Raw genomic sequence first — 13,671 nt, forward strand, 5'->3', positions numbered from 1 at the left:
AGTTGGTGGGGAACTTTCAGTCTTGAGGCCACATGTGGCCTTCTAGGTCCTTGGGGGGTGCAGCCTTTTGACTGAGTCTAAGTTTTATTCAAGGGCCGCACTTGGGGACCTGGAGGGCCATATGTGGCCTTGAGGCTGCAGGTTCCCCACCCCTGTTAGGCACTTAGAAGACACAAAATTTAACTAATACCCAAACTCTTACCTCTTCAAGCTTAATATGTATATAATATGCACAATATATATGCATACACGTATGTAGTCTCCTTTGCTCTTCACAACAATCTTTTGAAGTAGATGTTGCTATTATCCACATTTTACAGATGAAGCAATTAAGGCTAAGGGTGGTTAAGTGATTTTCAAAGGTCTTCCCGCCTCCAAGTTTGATTTTATTTACACCAAGATACCTCAGATAAAATTCCTCATGTGAACATGTGAATAAAATTCCTTATGCAAATTCCCATGTGAACAATATGTCTCAGCTTTGGACCCAGGAATTACAAACCCTTTTACTACACAGCTAAATCTCAGAAAACTTTAGAGTAGGTATCTCCTGAGCCCTGCCCATGTCAATTTCCTTAGTCACACCCACAAACTACCACTCTGCAATTGTAGCCAGAGCACCTTCAAAATGCCTTTTCTTTTTACTTTTATCCAAATTAGCAAAATTCATGCAGCCGTCTGTGAACTTTTAACTCTGTTCTGCAGAAGGGTTCAGGGAGTCCTTATAATATTGTGCTGACCTCTGATTGGCCAGAACTTCAAAAGGGAGTAGACTTGTTGGATTTTATTTTGCTAACCATATATGCTTTTTTTAAAAAATGGATCTACATTTAGTATGAAATCCAAGATATGAAAGTAAACAACCAAATCAGTTGCTATGTAGTTCACTATAGTACTACCAGATGTCTTAAGTAGTTTGGCAAATCTATAATGTAATATATTTTGATTGTACCTTTGCATGTGGCAAGACCTGTTCAGAAAAAAATTTTTCTCTCTTGATTGTCTTTTAAAAATATGTTACTGGAGTTGTTGTCTTAAACCATGCTTGTAGGGGGGCAGTTTTATTCAAATATTGTCCAGATGCGGGATCTTTGGAGGGGAGCAGGTATTTTAAAAGATTTCTCTAAGTGTTTTTAAAATCTATTCCATTACCCTACCCTACACTGTTCTCCCCCTGATCCCCTAAAAAAAACTCTTCAAGTCAATAAATGCCTTTGAAATAACACATGATTTAAATTCATTTTGAACTATAATTTCCAAATTTCAAACATTTCTTTAGTCAGAATGTAAGTAAAATTGCTTGCCTGAGTGTAGCTTAAAGTTAATGTAGTGGAGATCAATACTACAAAAGGGTTCTGTCAATTACACTGGGAGCAAATTCTAGACCTAAGGAAACATTACACTTTCATTCAAAGATCCTGTTTTCACTCCTCAGAACTTTCCAAAGATATTATCTTTGTGGGTGAAACTTTCTGTGCTTAACCTCAGCCCAGCGGGTGTCTTGTTTTGTTTTGTTTTGTTTTGTTTTTAAGAAAGTTTGAGAAAACTGTTATTTAGGAGAATATAATATACATTGTATTTGCCTATAAAAATATCTAGATGTATTCCTACAGGTAACTCAAAAACAGATGAAATAGTCAAAATTTCTATGCATTTAGTCCACAGTAAGAAAGTCCCCTGGGCAGTTTAGATGTATTATAAGTTGCTGTATCAAAATTATATGTGATTGAAAAATCACTTTAGATTATGGGTTCCATGACATTTCATAGATATTAAGTATGGCAGAGCTATTTAGATTAATATCAAGTTTCACGAGTACATACCACTGATTTCTAAAGAACTATATATTCTTTGTACTGCATGATATATGTGAGTAGGTTTCTTCTCTATGAAGTTATTAATAGAATAATAAATATAAGTCTGTTATTTTAACAACAACTCCTAGATCCTTTTTTTTAGCCCTGCAGGAAAAAAATTCCCATTATTTTGCATAATATAGAAGTAACAGATTTAAGCAGATGAGTCAAGCAATTGTATTTCACTTTTAAAAGCATTTTATAGTTAAATGGCATTTTTCCCGGGATAATTTACATCTTTGATATAGATTTTAATAGACAAATCTTTTTAAATTACTGTTACAACAATAACTTTACCTTTTACATTTCCTGATTTTTGTGTGTGGTTGCATGCATGATTTAGATATTTCATTAGCAGAATGCCTTGCATTTTATACAAATCAGCAACAGAACTTCACTGGTTAAAATTTTTTTTTGATAAAATAGACCCATGATTTCACTGATATATGGAACCTCAAATATGAGTCCTTCTACCACTGTGGATCTGCATCTGCCATGCAATTTATCATCTTAAAGAGTAGCCAGGGGTACTGAAACATATAGTGCCTTCCCTAGGGTCACACAGCCAGTATGTCAGAAGTAGCACTTGAATTCAAAGTCAAGTCTTCCAGACTGAACCTTCTTCTTTAGTCACTACAAGCTGCCTATCCAGGACCTTCTCAAAGGAGGAAAGTCAACCATTTGTTACTGTTGTTCAATCTTATCCTATTCTATGTGACCCTATCTGGGGTTTTCTTGGGAAAGATACTAGAGTGGTTTGCCACTTCCTTCTCCAGCTCATTTTACAGATAAAGAAATTGAGGTAAACAGGGTTAAGTGACTTGCCCAGGCTTACACAGCTAATAAGTGCCTGAGGCCAGATTTGAACTAAGGGAGAGGAATCTTCCTGACTTCATCCACTGTGCCATCTAGCTACCCACCTAGCTGCCCTGAAAAAGTCGATTAGGTGGTATAAAATCTGCTATGAAATTTATTTCCCAAGAACTATCAAGATAATTACATTAATTTGAAGTCTGTGAAGTGGGGAGCAAGGTGGCTTTGTGACTAAGCCTAAATCTGTATACCACAGGTGTCACACACAAAGCCACAAGTCTAGGCTATACTCAGAACCAGATTAAAATGTAACTGGGAAATATTTAATTTAAAATAAAAAATACAAGGGGCAGCTAGGTGGCGAAGTGGATAAAGCACTGGCCTTGGAGTCAGTAGAACCTGAGTTCAAATCCGGTCTCAGAGACATAACACTTACTAGCTATGTGACCCTGGGCAAGTCATTTAACCCCATTGCCTAGCAAAAAAAAAGCAAACAAAAAAAAATACAATACAACATAGATAATGTTAATATGTGGTTTTCTAAGTCAATATGAAGCCTACAAGGATCCTTATGATTTAGTGACGTCCTTTCTATTCAATTTCAGCATCATTGTTGAGCACCAACTTACTTATTTTTTCTCCTTTGTAGATAACATTTTTTTTTAGGCAATTGGGATTAAGTGACTTGGCCAGAGGCACACAGCTAGTAAGTGTTAAGTGTTTGGTCTGAGGCCAGATTTGAGCTCAGGTCCCCCTGACTTCAGGGCCAATGCTTTCTCTACCGTGTCACCTACCTGCCGCATGGATAACATTTTTTAAAAGGCAACAAAAATAAAAGGTGGAATAGGTGGTTTGGAATGGGATTTTTTTAAAAAGAAGCTTTGTAGGATTCTCCCAAATGTTAGTGCCTCCTGAAATTATTGTGTATTTATTGTGTGCATAGTATTGTAGTACTATAGTACAAGGCAGAAAGAGAGAGAAAGAATTAAATAAAAAATATATGTACATATATGTGTGCATGTATGTGTGTGTGTGTATGGCAGGTAGGTGGCATACTGAATAGAGCACTGGACATGGAGTCAGGAAGATCTGAGTTCAAACCCAACTTTAGACACTTACTAGTGGTGTGACCCTAGGCAAGTCACTTAACCCTGTTGGCCTCAGTTTCCTCATCTGTAAAATGAGCTGGAGAAGGAAATGGCAAACCACTCCAGTATCTTTGCCAAGAAAATCCTAAATAAGGTAACAAAGAGTCAGACATGACTGAAATAAATGAACAACATTTTATATATATGAATAAATAACACGTATATAGCATTTATTTGTGATATTATATTCTTTCTCTTTCCCTCCAAAAAATGTCAGCTTCCTATTGCAATGTAAACAAATTCCTTTCAAAAAGGAATTGTTTCATTTATTGTATTTGTTTCCCTAGCACCTAAAAAAGTCCCTGTTATACAATAGGCTCTTAATAAAGGCTTGATTAATTGCTCATTTAAAAAAAAGGATTTAGGAACTTCATTTGTCATGTACACTCAGTTTATTAGTAATGCCAAACAGCTGTTATTATGTCTTTTAATGATGCATGTTTTATGCTACTTTGGCCTTGATAAGCATCTTCAAATGAAATTTCATATCTCCATTTTTTAAATGGTGATAACATGGAAGCGAATAAACTTGTGCAAAAAGATAAGCCTGGAATGGGGGTGCATGACTGTAATCCTTGCTCCAGGGGAACCTAACCTAGTGAACCCACTGAGTTCTGAGCTTCCATGTGCTAAGCTGATCCATTTTCCATACTGAGTCTGGCACAAAAATAATGAACTCCTAAGAATACGGGGCCACCTGTCTTCCAGAGACCCAGGTCAGAAATGGAGCACAAAACTTCTGTGCCAGTCAGCAGTAGGGCTAGGTCCATGAATGACCACTGAGTTTCCGGTGTAGGCGAGACAGAAAGAACCAGTCTCAAAAAAAAAAAAATCCGAAAGAAAGGGCTCATTCCACTCTGCATCTGCCACCCTGCCTAGTTTTTTACAACTCTACTCATGACCCTCCCAAGTTAACCTCTAACCTCATCTTCATGCACCGAACTCAAGCTTTGCCTTCATCATCTCCCTCAAGCTCCTCTCCCCTCTGATTGGAAGGCTGAACAGTAGAGAGAACCAAATTCCTCCTAATGCCTTCCTTTATAGAGGGCAGACACTGGACTTTTGACTCAACTCTGCATCTGCTGCTCTCCCTGGTTTCAATTACCCCAGAAAAAGATATACCAGAAAACACACACACACACACACACACACACACACACACACACACACACACACACACACCAGTTACACCCTGGTGTCTCCCTCCAGCCCAGTTTTTCTGCCTCCTTGTGTGTGTTGTCTTTCCCCATTAGACTGTAAGCTCCTTGAGGGCTGGGACTGTCTTTTCATTAACTTTATCCTCAGTGCTTAGCACAGTACCTGGCACAGAGTAGATACTTAATAAATCTTTATTGGATTGGATTGTAAAAACTGCTAGGAAAACTGTAATAAAGTCTGGTAGGAATTAGGGTTTAATCCAGCCATATACTACAAAAAAAGATCATATCATAAACAAGCAAAGAAGAGAATATCTTTTGAAACTATGAATAAGAGAAGAGTTCATGACTGGGGAAGGGATAGAGAAGAGAGAGAACAAGCAGTTTTAATTTCATAAAATTGAAAAAGTTTTGCACAAATAAATTCAGTGCAGTTAAAATTAAAAGGGAAAGCCTTAACTGGAAAAAAAATCTTTGGAGCAAATTTCTCTGATAAAGGTTTCATATCCAAGATATACAAGGAACTGATTGAAAAATAGGAATAACAGCAATTCTTCAACTCATAAATGTTCTAAATTACTAGACATTGGAGAATTGCAAAGTAAAAGAACTCCAAGGTTTCACTCCACGTGCAGGAAGTTGGCCAAGATGAAAATGAAATGAAAAGAAAAATGAAAATTACAACTGCTGGAATGACTGTGGGAAGACAGGTATACTGATCAACTGTTAGTAAAGCTGTGACGTAGTCCAGCCATTCTGGAAAGTAATTTGGAACTATGACCAAATAGTAAATAAACTGCTTGTCCTTTGTCTCAGCAATACCACTACTAGGCCTATACCCCCCCCAAAAAAATCAAAGAAATATAAAAAGAATGTAGAGATACAAAAAATGTTTATCATAGTTTTTTTGGTAGTAGTTACAAATTGGAAATTAAAAGGTTACTCACTGATTGAGAAATGGCTGGACAAATTATGGTATTTAAATCTAATGAAATGTTATTGTGACATAAGAAATGACAAAAGGAATGGTTTCAGAGAAATATGGGAAGACTTACATAAACTGATGCAGATTGAAGTGAGCAAAACCAGGAGAACAGTTTATACAATAACAATATTGTAAAGGAGAACAATTTATACAATTGTATATATAATATTTATACAAAAACAACATTGAAAAATAACTTTGAAAGGCTTAAGAACTCTGATCAATGCAATGACCAATCACAATTCCAGAAGACCTGGTGTCTTCTAGATAGCGTGCTACCCGAGGTGAAGGATGGGATAAACATTTTTAAAATGGCAAAAGAGTTGACTGATTTTGATTAAATATGCTTCTTTGTTACAAGGATTGTTTTTCTTTTAATGAAAAGGCAGGGGTGGTTCTTAGTGTTTTTCTTTTTATGGGGAGGGAATTGGGGCATGTTGGGAGATAGCAATAGTATTGTGAAGAAGAAGAAAAAAAAGAAGCAGGAAGGGGAGGGGTAGAACAACAACAGAGGACAGGCATTGGAGATTTTTTTTTATTCATGGAAAAGAGCAAAAGGAATAATAATAATAACTGACAGCTATATAGCAGTTATTGCCAGTCACTGTGCAGTCACTTTACAATTACTATCTCATTTGATCTTCAGAACAACCCTGGGAGGTAGTTGCTATTCTTATCCCCATTTTACAGATGAAGAAACTGAGGCAAAGAGCAGTTAAGTGACTTGCCCATTTTCACACAGTTAGTAAATGTCTGAGTTCAGATTTGCATTCAAGTCTTCCTGATTCCACATCCAGAGCTCTCTCCACTGTGCCACCTAGCTGCCCACACATGGGGAAGGGAACGCATCCAAAAAAGACAGTTTAGAAAGTTACATGTTGAATCTATTACATACTTTTTAAAACAAATTGCATGTAGTAGAAATAAATAGTTTAACATAATACTTTTTTCTGTTCTACTTTGCATATGGGTGGGAATGTTCTCTATTTTTTGATATTTGTTAAATGCAAAATAAAAAATAAAATTTAAAAAGATAGGCACACAAAAATTTGTTAGCCAAAAGAGCTTTTTTCTTTTTTTTTTTAGCAAATAGTATTTTATTTTTTCCAATTACATGTAAAGATAGTTTTTGGCATTCATTTTTATAAGATTTTGAGCTCCAGGTTTTTCTCCCCTCCCGATTGTCAGCAACCAGGATTTGAATACAAAAGATGGAAATCTTAGATGCTGGATGAATTCAGCATGCTTCCACAGCCCATCAGGGTATTTTTAAAAAATTTTTATTTATTTTATTCTGAACTTAGGAAATAAAATGAGCATTTCCATAACATAGTAGAATAAAAAAAGATGATTGCACATGAGACTGCAAATCTATTATGTAGGACGTGATATTCCTTTTAAATATATAATAAACTTCTCATGTAACTTTCTTTTTTCTTTTTTTCTTCCCTCCTCCCAGGTGGCTATAACTAGACATAAATGTGTATGTATGTATGTATGTTCATATGTAAAATCATTCTATACATACTTCTATTAGTTCTTTCTCTGAATGCAGATAGTATTTTCCTTCATAAGTCTTCTGTAGTTAAATTGGGTATTTATAATAGTCAAAATTACTTAGTCACTCAAAGATGTTCTTAAAACAATATTGCTGTTACTGTATACAGTGTTCTCTGGGTTCTGCTCATTTTGCTCTTCATTATTCCATGCAAGTCTATCCATGTTTTTGTTGTTGTTGTTGTTTCAAGTAATATTTATTGTTATTTTATCTAGTTCTATAAAATATTGTTGTTCACTTAACTGGTATTGCAAAAAATTTGTAAATTAATTTTGGAAATATCACTTTAATAGCATTGGTTTGATATTTCTTGAAACAATGTTTTCAAAGTGTATCTAGAAAGAACTTGGATGTTTTTCTAAGATCACTGAGTTCATCATTTCTTTTCTTTTTTGGGGATGGGAGTTTCATTTTAGACAATCTAAATGATATGTTTTGAAAAACAATGTCTCCATTCCCAATAAACCAAGGTAAAAATATAAATGAATAAAGCTCAAGATGACATCAATACAAGTTTGTCCAAGCCCTGATGTTGTGTAGATGACAAAAAATAGCAGCAGGTTATAATGATAGGTGATTCAAAGTAATCAGCTGAATTTGTTAACATTTCTTCATTTCTAAACCATTCTTAAAGAAAATCATATATGGGGTCACACCATCCTCAAGGAAGTCCAAGAGAGCTACCATGCCATCTGGCTTCTGTTTTCGCCTATGAAGAACTGATAAGTTTTTTTTTTTAATTAGCAAGGATATGTTTGATTTGTTCTGCAGCTCCCGCCATAAAAGGTTTTAATCTATCTGGCTTGTGTTCTTCCAGTCTACCTTTGATTGATTTCATGTAGTCTTTGATGTACTTTTTGTAGGATTCTTTTGTAAAACTGGTTCCTTGCAGATGATAGTTTATTATATGTCAACTCTAGTGATTACAGTGGCATCTGTTCCTTCACCCTCAGGACCTTCAGCAGAGGCATTTCTACCCATGGATGAATCATTAATGGTACCCTCTGTCCTACTGACCATCTTCCCCTCCACCTCTAAGCACAGCCCATTTGTGATCTCTGGGATCTTGTAAATGTTGGAAAATATCTCATCATGGCTGATGAGCTCCGGGTGGATGATCATGGCGGCAGAAGAAGGAAGGTGGTGGCTGCGCTAGCCCTGTGAGGCCCCGAAGCTCTGTGTGAGTGAGATGTAGCTGGAGCGGTGCTTGGGTAAGAGGGAGAGGGCAGAAAAGTGAATTCATCATTTCTTATAGCATAATAGTATTCCCATCACGGTTATGTGCCACAACTTGTTCAGCCATTCCCCGATTGATGGGCATTCCCTCAATTTCCGGTTCTTTGCCACCACAAAGAGATGCTATAAATATGTTAGAACACATAGATTCTTTTCATTTTTCCTTAATCATCTTGAAAAAAGAGATATTTTTGAAGACAATTTAACCCTAAATGCCTAGAAAAGATGCTAACTAGCTGTGAAATTAGAAGCTGACTAGAAGGACAAGAAGAAACAATAGTCCTGGATAATTCACTGACTACATAATTGAGCTGACATTATCACCAAGTCCACCTTCCCAATGTCTTCTGTATCCACCTCTCCTTTATATTCCTGCTACCACTAGGGTTCAAGCTCTTGTTTCCTCATGCTTAGAATATTAGCTCCAGTTCTTTCCTCCATTCAATCCGTCCCTTGCTCCACCACCATGTTAATCTTCCTAAAACAAGGTTTTCATCCTGTCATTCACCTCTACAATTTTCCAGTTTTCCAACTGATCTGTGTTTTCTTTCCAAAGATACGCATCCCATGCTTTGTGGTTTTTATTGACATCTTCCTATAAATTAATCAATCAATCCAGTCAAGTCAACAAGTATTTTAAAGGCCTACAATGTGCCGTGCACTGTGCTAACTGTTGGAGATACAAAGAAAGAAGAAGAAGAAATATCCACCCCCCTAAAAAAAAACAGACCCTTCTCTCAACCACAGTCTAACGGAGGAGACAATAGGCAACCTATTTTGTACAAACAAATAAATTGGAAATAATCAACACAGCATTTATTAAGCACTTAACTATGTAAATCCACTAAAGATGCATGTCCAACATATATTTGAAGTTCTCCATTACTAGAGTTGAAATTAGAGGGGGGAAAAGCAACTCTGAGTCAGACACCGAACATATTGAGAAAGGAAGAAGAGTGTCCTCGGAGGCCAGTAGGTGGCACCACTAGGATCTAGATTGGAAGATCAATTTCAATAGGGTTGAATTCATAAGAGAAGTTACAGAATGCTGGTAGATAAAGGGTCTGAAAGTGGCAATGGGGCGCAAAGATCATTCTGACATCTCCACTGAGACCAATGTATGAGAAGATGCAACTAGGGCTGGAAAGAATAACTGGGGACAGTCTATCACCCAAGCAGAATATATCACTCATTAGGTCAGAAACAGATGCCTGGACCAGAGTTCAAGCTCCAGGCTTTTAGCTTCATCTTCACATAAGTTTAAATCCTAAAATTTATTCTTTAAGACACAAATTAGATTTACTCCCATTTTTTAGTTAAATGTTGGGGCCTAGGAATTGGTGTAATGAAATAAAGTTCAGCTTGAGAAGCAATAGCTTATCTCTGATATATTTCATCACTGGGTATTTGAGGATAAAGAGTTCTATAAAGTGAGCATACAGTCACATAAAAGCATGTGATGGAAGAAATCTCAAGAAATCAATAGAGCATTCTGGATCATTGGGCAGCTAGGTGGTGCAGCAGTGGGGCCTGGAGTCAGGACAGCTCATCTTTCTGAGTTCAGTTCTAGCCTTAGACACTTAGTAGCTGTGTGATGCTGGGCAAGTCACTCAACCCTGCTGACCTCAGTTTCCTCATCTATAACGTGATCAGGAGAAGGAAACGGCAAGCCACTCCAGTATCTTTGCCAAGAAAACCCCAAATTGGGTCACAAATATTCAGAGAGGAATGAAAAATGACTGAACAGAGCATTTTGGATCCTCTGTCCCTGGGTTATTCTTTAGAGGCAATGGTACGTATATGGCGCATATGGGCTATTTGGGGTCTGGATGTAGATTCCAGGCAGGTGGTTTAGGGAGACTGTGTGTGATAGCATGGGGTGGGAGGAGCCACTGGACATGAAGTCAGGAGTGGCCTGGGTTCAAATTCCAGCTACAATACGTACCAGCTGTGTGATTCTGGGCAGGTCTCTTACTTTTTATAAGCCTCAGTTTTGTCATCTGTAAAATGAGGACAATAATACCACCTGCCTCACAGGGTTATTATAACAAAAGTACTCATAAACCTCAGAGCACTATAGAAATTTGAATGTAAACAGTTCTATAAAGTGAGCTGTTTGTCACCAAGCCACAGAATCTCAGAGTTGCAAGGGAACTCAGAGGCCAAGTTCAATCCATAACTAAATGATAATCCCTCTCTAAGACTTATGCAGCCATGATCATCCAGCTTTCGCTTGAAGACCTCCATTGAGGGGGAACCTCCCACCTTCCAAGGTAGCCCATACCACTTTTGAACAACTCCAAGAGTTGGGAAGCTAGGTAGTACAGCGGCACAGGTAGCTAGGTAGATCACCAAGCCCGGAGTCAGGAAGATCTGAGTTCAAATCCAGCCTCAGACACTTACTAACTGTGTGAACCTGGGCAAGTCACTTAATCCCTACTTGCCTCAGTTCCTCATCTGTAAAATGAAGAACACAGTGGAGAAGGAAATGGCAAACCATTCCAGTATCTTTGCCAAGAAAATCCCCTGGACAAAATCCATAGGGTCACATAGAATGGAACAGGAGTAAAACAACTGAACAGCAAGTGTTAGGAAGGTTTTTCTTACCTCAAGTGTAAATATGTTTGGCTCTGACCTCTGTAGCCAAGAATAAATCCATTCCCTCTTCTATATGACAGGTCTTCAAGTATTTGAAGCTACAAATAGATAATTACAATGCCTTCTACTCCAAGTCTCTTCTACAGACTCTCATTTCCTTCATGCAATCTACTTATGGCATGAACTCAAAGCCCTACCACCACTACCACCACCATACTGGTTGCTCACTTCTGGACACCCTCCAGTTTATCAATGCCCTTCCTAAAATGTTGTGCCCAAAACTGTACATAATATTACAGGTACAATCTGACCAGGGAAGAATACATTGATGCTACTATCTGCCTAGACCTGGGCAACTTGACGCACTTGATGCAGCCTAGAATTATATTACCTTTCTTGGCTATCATTTTATATTAACATGATTAATAATAAGTTTAATATGAGCCAGATTCATATTAAGTTTGCAGTCCACTAAGAACCCCTAGCTCTTTTTCAAATTAACTGATTTGAAAACAATATCCTATGTGAACTATGGTCTTAGTTCCCTTGGTATTTAGGTATTTCTACATTGTCATGGAAATGATAATAACTAGAATTTACCTGCCACTTTAAGGTTTGCAAACCTCTTTATATATGTTATCTCATTTGATCCTCACAACTACCCCGAGAGAAAGATACTATTGTTATCCGTATTTCACAGATGAGCAAAATTGGGCTGAGGGAGGTTAAGGAGCATGACCAGGGTCACACAGCAAAAATGTCTGAGAAAGGATTCTAACTCAGGCCTTCCTGACTCTAAGTCCAGCATGTGCCACCTCGCTTTGATAATGCCTACTCTCTGATGATGTAAGATCATACGTGAAAGCATTTGATGATGAATCTGTAGAATGCACCATCCATGTTTCCTTAATGGCTGCATTCTGTCCCCCCAGCTAACAAGAAGTATGACACTTGGTGATGTTATTATTATAACATGTATATGAATGTATGTGTATTTATGTTGTATGTATATGTTATTAAATATATATGTATATGAATGTCAAATATATGTGTATATGAATGTATATGTATATGAATTGTTATTATATTTACACTGACTATAAAATAAATAGGAATTTCCTTCCATTAATGTATTGTAAATGATCCCCAAGTTCAACTAAGCCATGGGCATCTAAGAATGAAAAAAGTTTAATTAGTGGCATTCAGAATTATTAGAAATATTATTAGAAGGAAGGTAGAAAATTGGGAAAGAATTTTTGCACCCAGTCTCTCTGACAAGGGCCTCATTTCTAAAATATATAGAGAATTAAGACAAATTTGTAAGACTACAAGCCATTCCCCAATTAATAAATGGTCAAAGGATATGAACAGACAGTTCTCAGATGAAGAAATTAAAGCCATCTATAGTCATATGAAAAAACACTCTAAATCATTATTGATTAGAGAAATGCAAATCAAGACAACTCTGAGGTACCACATCACACCTATCAGATTGGCCAACATGACAAAACAGGAAAATGATAAATGTTGGAGAAGATGTGGGAAAATTGGAACACTAATGCATTGTTGGTGGAGTTGTGAAATGATCCAACCATTTTGGAGAACAATTTGGAACTATGCCCAAAGGGCTGTAAAAATGTGCACACCCTTTGACCCAGCAATAGCACTTCTAGGGCTATATCCCAAAGAGATCATACAAATGGGAAAAGGACCCACATGTACAAAAATATTCATAGCAGCTCTTTTTGTGGTGGCAAAGAATTGGAAATTGAGAGCATGCCCATCAACTGGGGAATGGCTGAGCAAGTTGTGGTATATGAATGTAATGGAATACTATTGTGCTATAAGAAATGATGAACAGGTCAACTTCAGAAAAACCTGGAAACACTTGTATGGTCTCATGCTGAGTGAAGTGAGCAGAACCAAGAGAATGTTGTACACAATAACAGCCACGTTGTGCAATGATTAATCTTGATAAATTTAACCCTTCTAAGACATCTCCAGAGGCCTCGTGATGGGAAATGCTATCCACATCCAAAGAAAGAACTATGGAAGCTGAATCGCTATCATTTTTTTTCTCTTCTGTTGAGTTTTGTTTCCTCTTTCTAATGGTTCCTCTTATTGGTTTTAATTTTTACTTACAACGTCACTAATGTGAAAATATGTTTAATAGGAATGTAACTGTATAGCCTATATGAGATTGTGTGCCATCTTGGGGAGGGGGTGGGGAGGAAGGGGGAGAAAAATTTTAAACTCAAAAGTATATGGGAGTAATTGTTGATAAATCAGAATAAAATTTTTAAAAAGAAATATTATTAAT

At 37.0% G+C, this 13,671-nt stretch overlaps 1 pseudogene; it reads right to left on the bottom strand.

The window, feature by feature from the left end:
* Positions 1–8,117: 8,117 nt before the first annotated feature.
* Positions 8,118–8,639, bottom strand: LOC110218880 (translationally-controlled tumor protein-like; annotated as a pseudogene).
* Between the last annotated feature and the right edge of the window lie 5,032 nt (positions 8,640–13,671).

The sequence above is a fragment of the Phascolarctos cinereus genome, unplaced genomic scaffold, assembly GCF_003287225.1.
Source record: "Phascolarctos cinereus isolate Bilbo 61053 unplaced genomic scaffold, phaCin_HiC Scaffold_4;HRSCAF=312, whole genome shotgun sequence".
NCBI lineage: Eukaryota > Metazoa > Chordata > Mammalia > Diprotodontia > Phascolarctidae > Phascolarctos > Phascolarctos cinereus.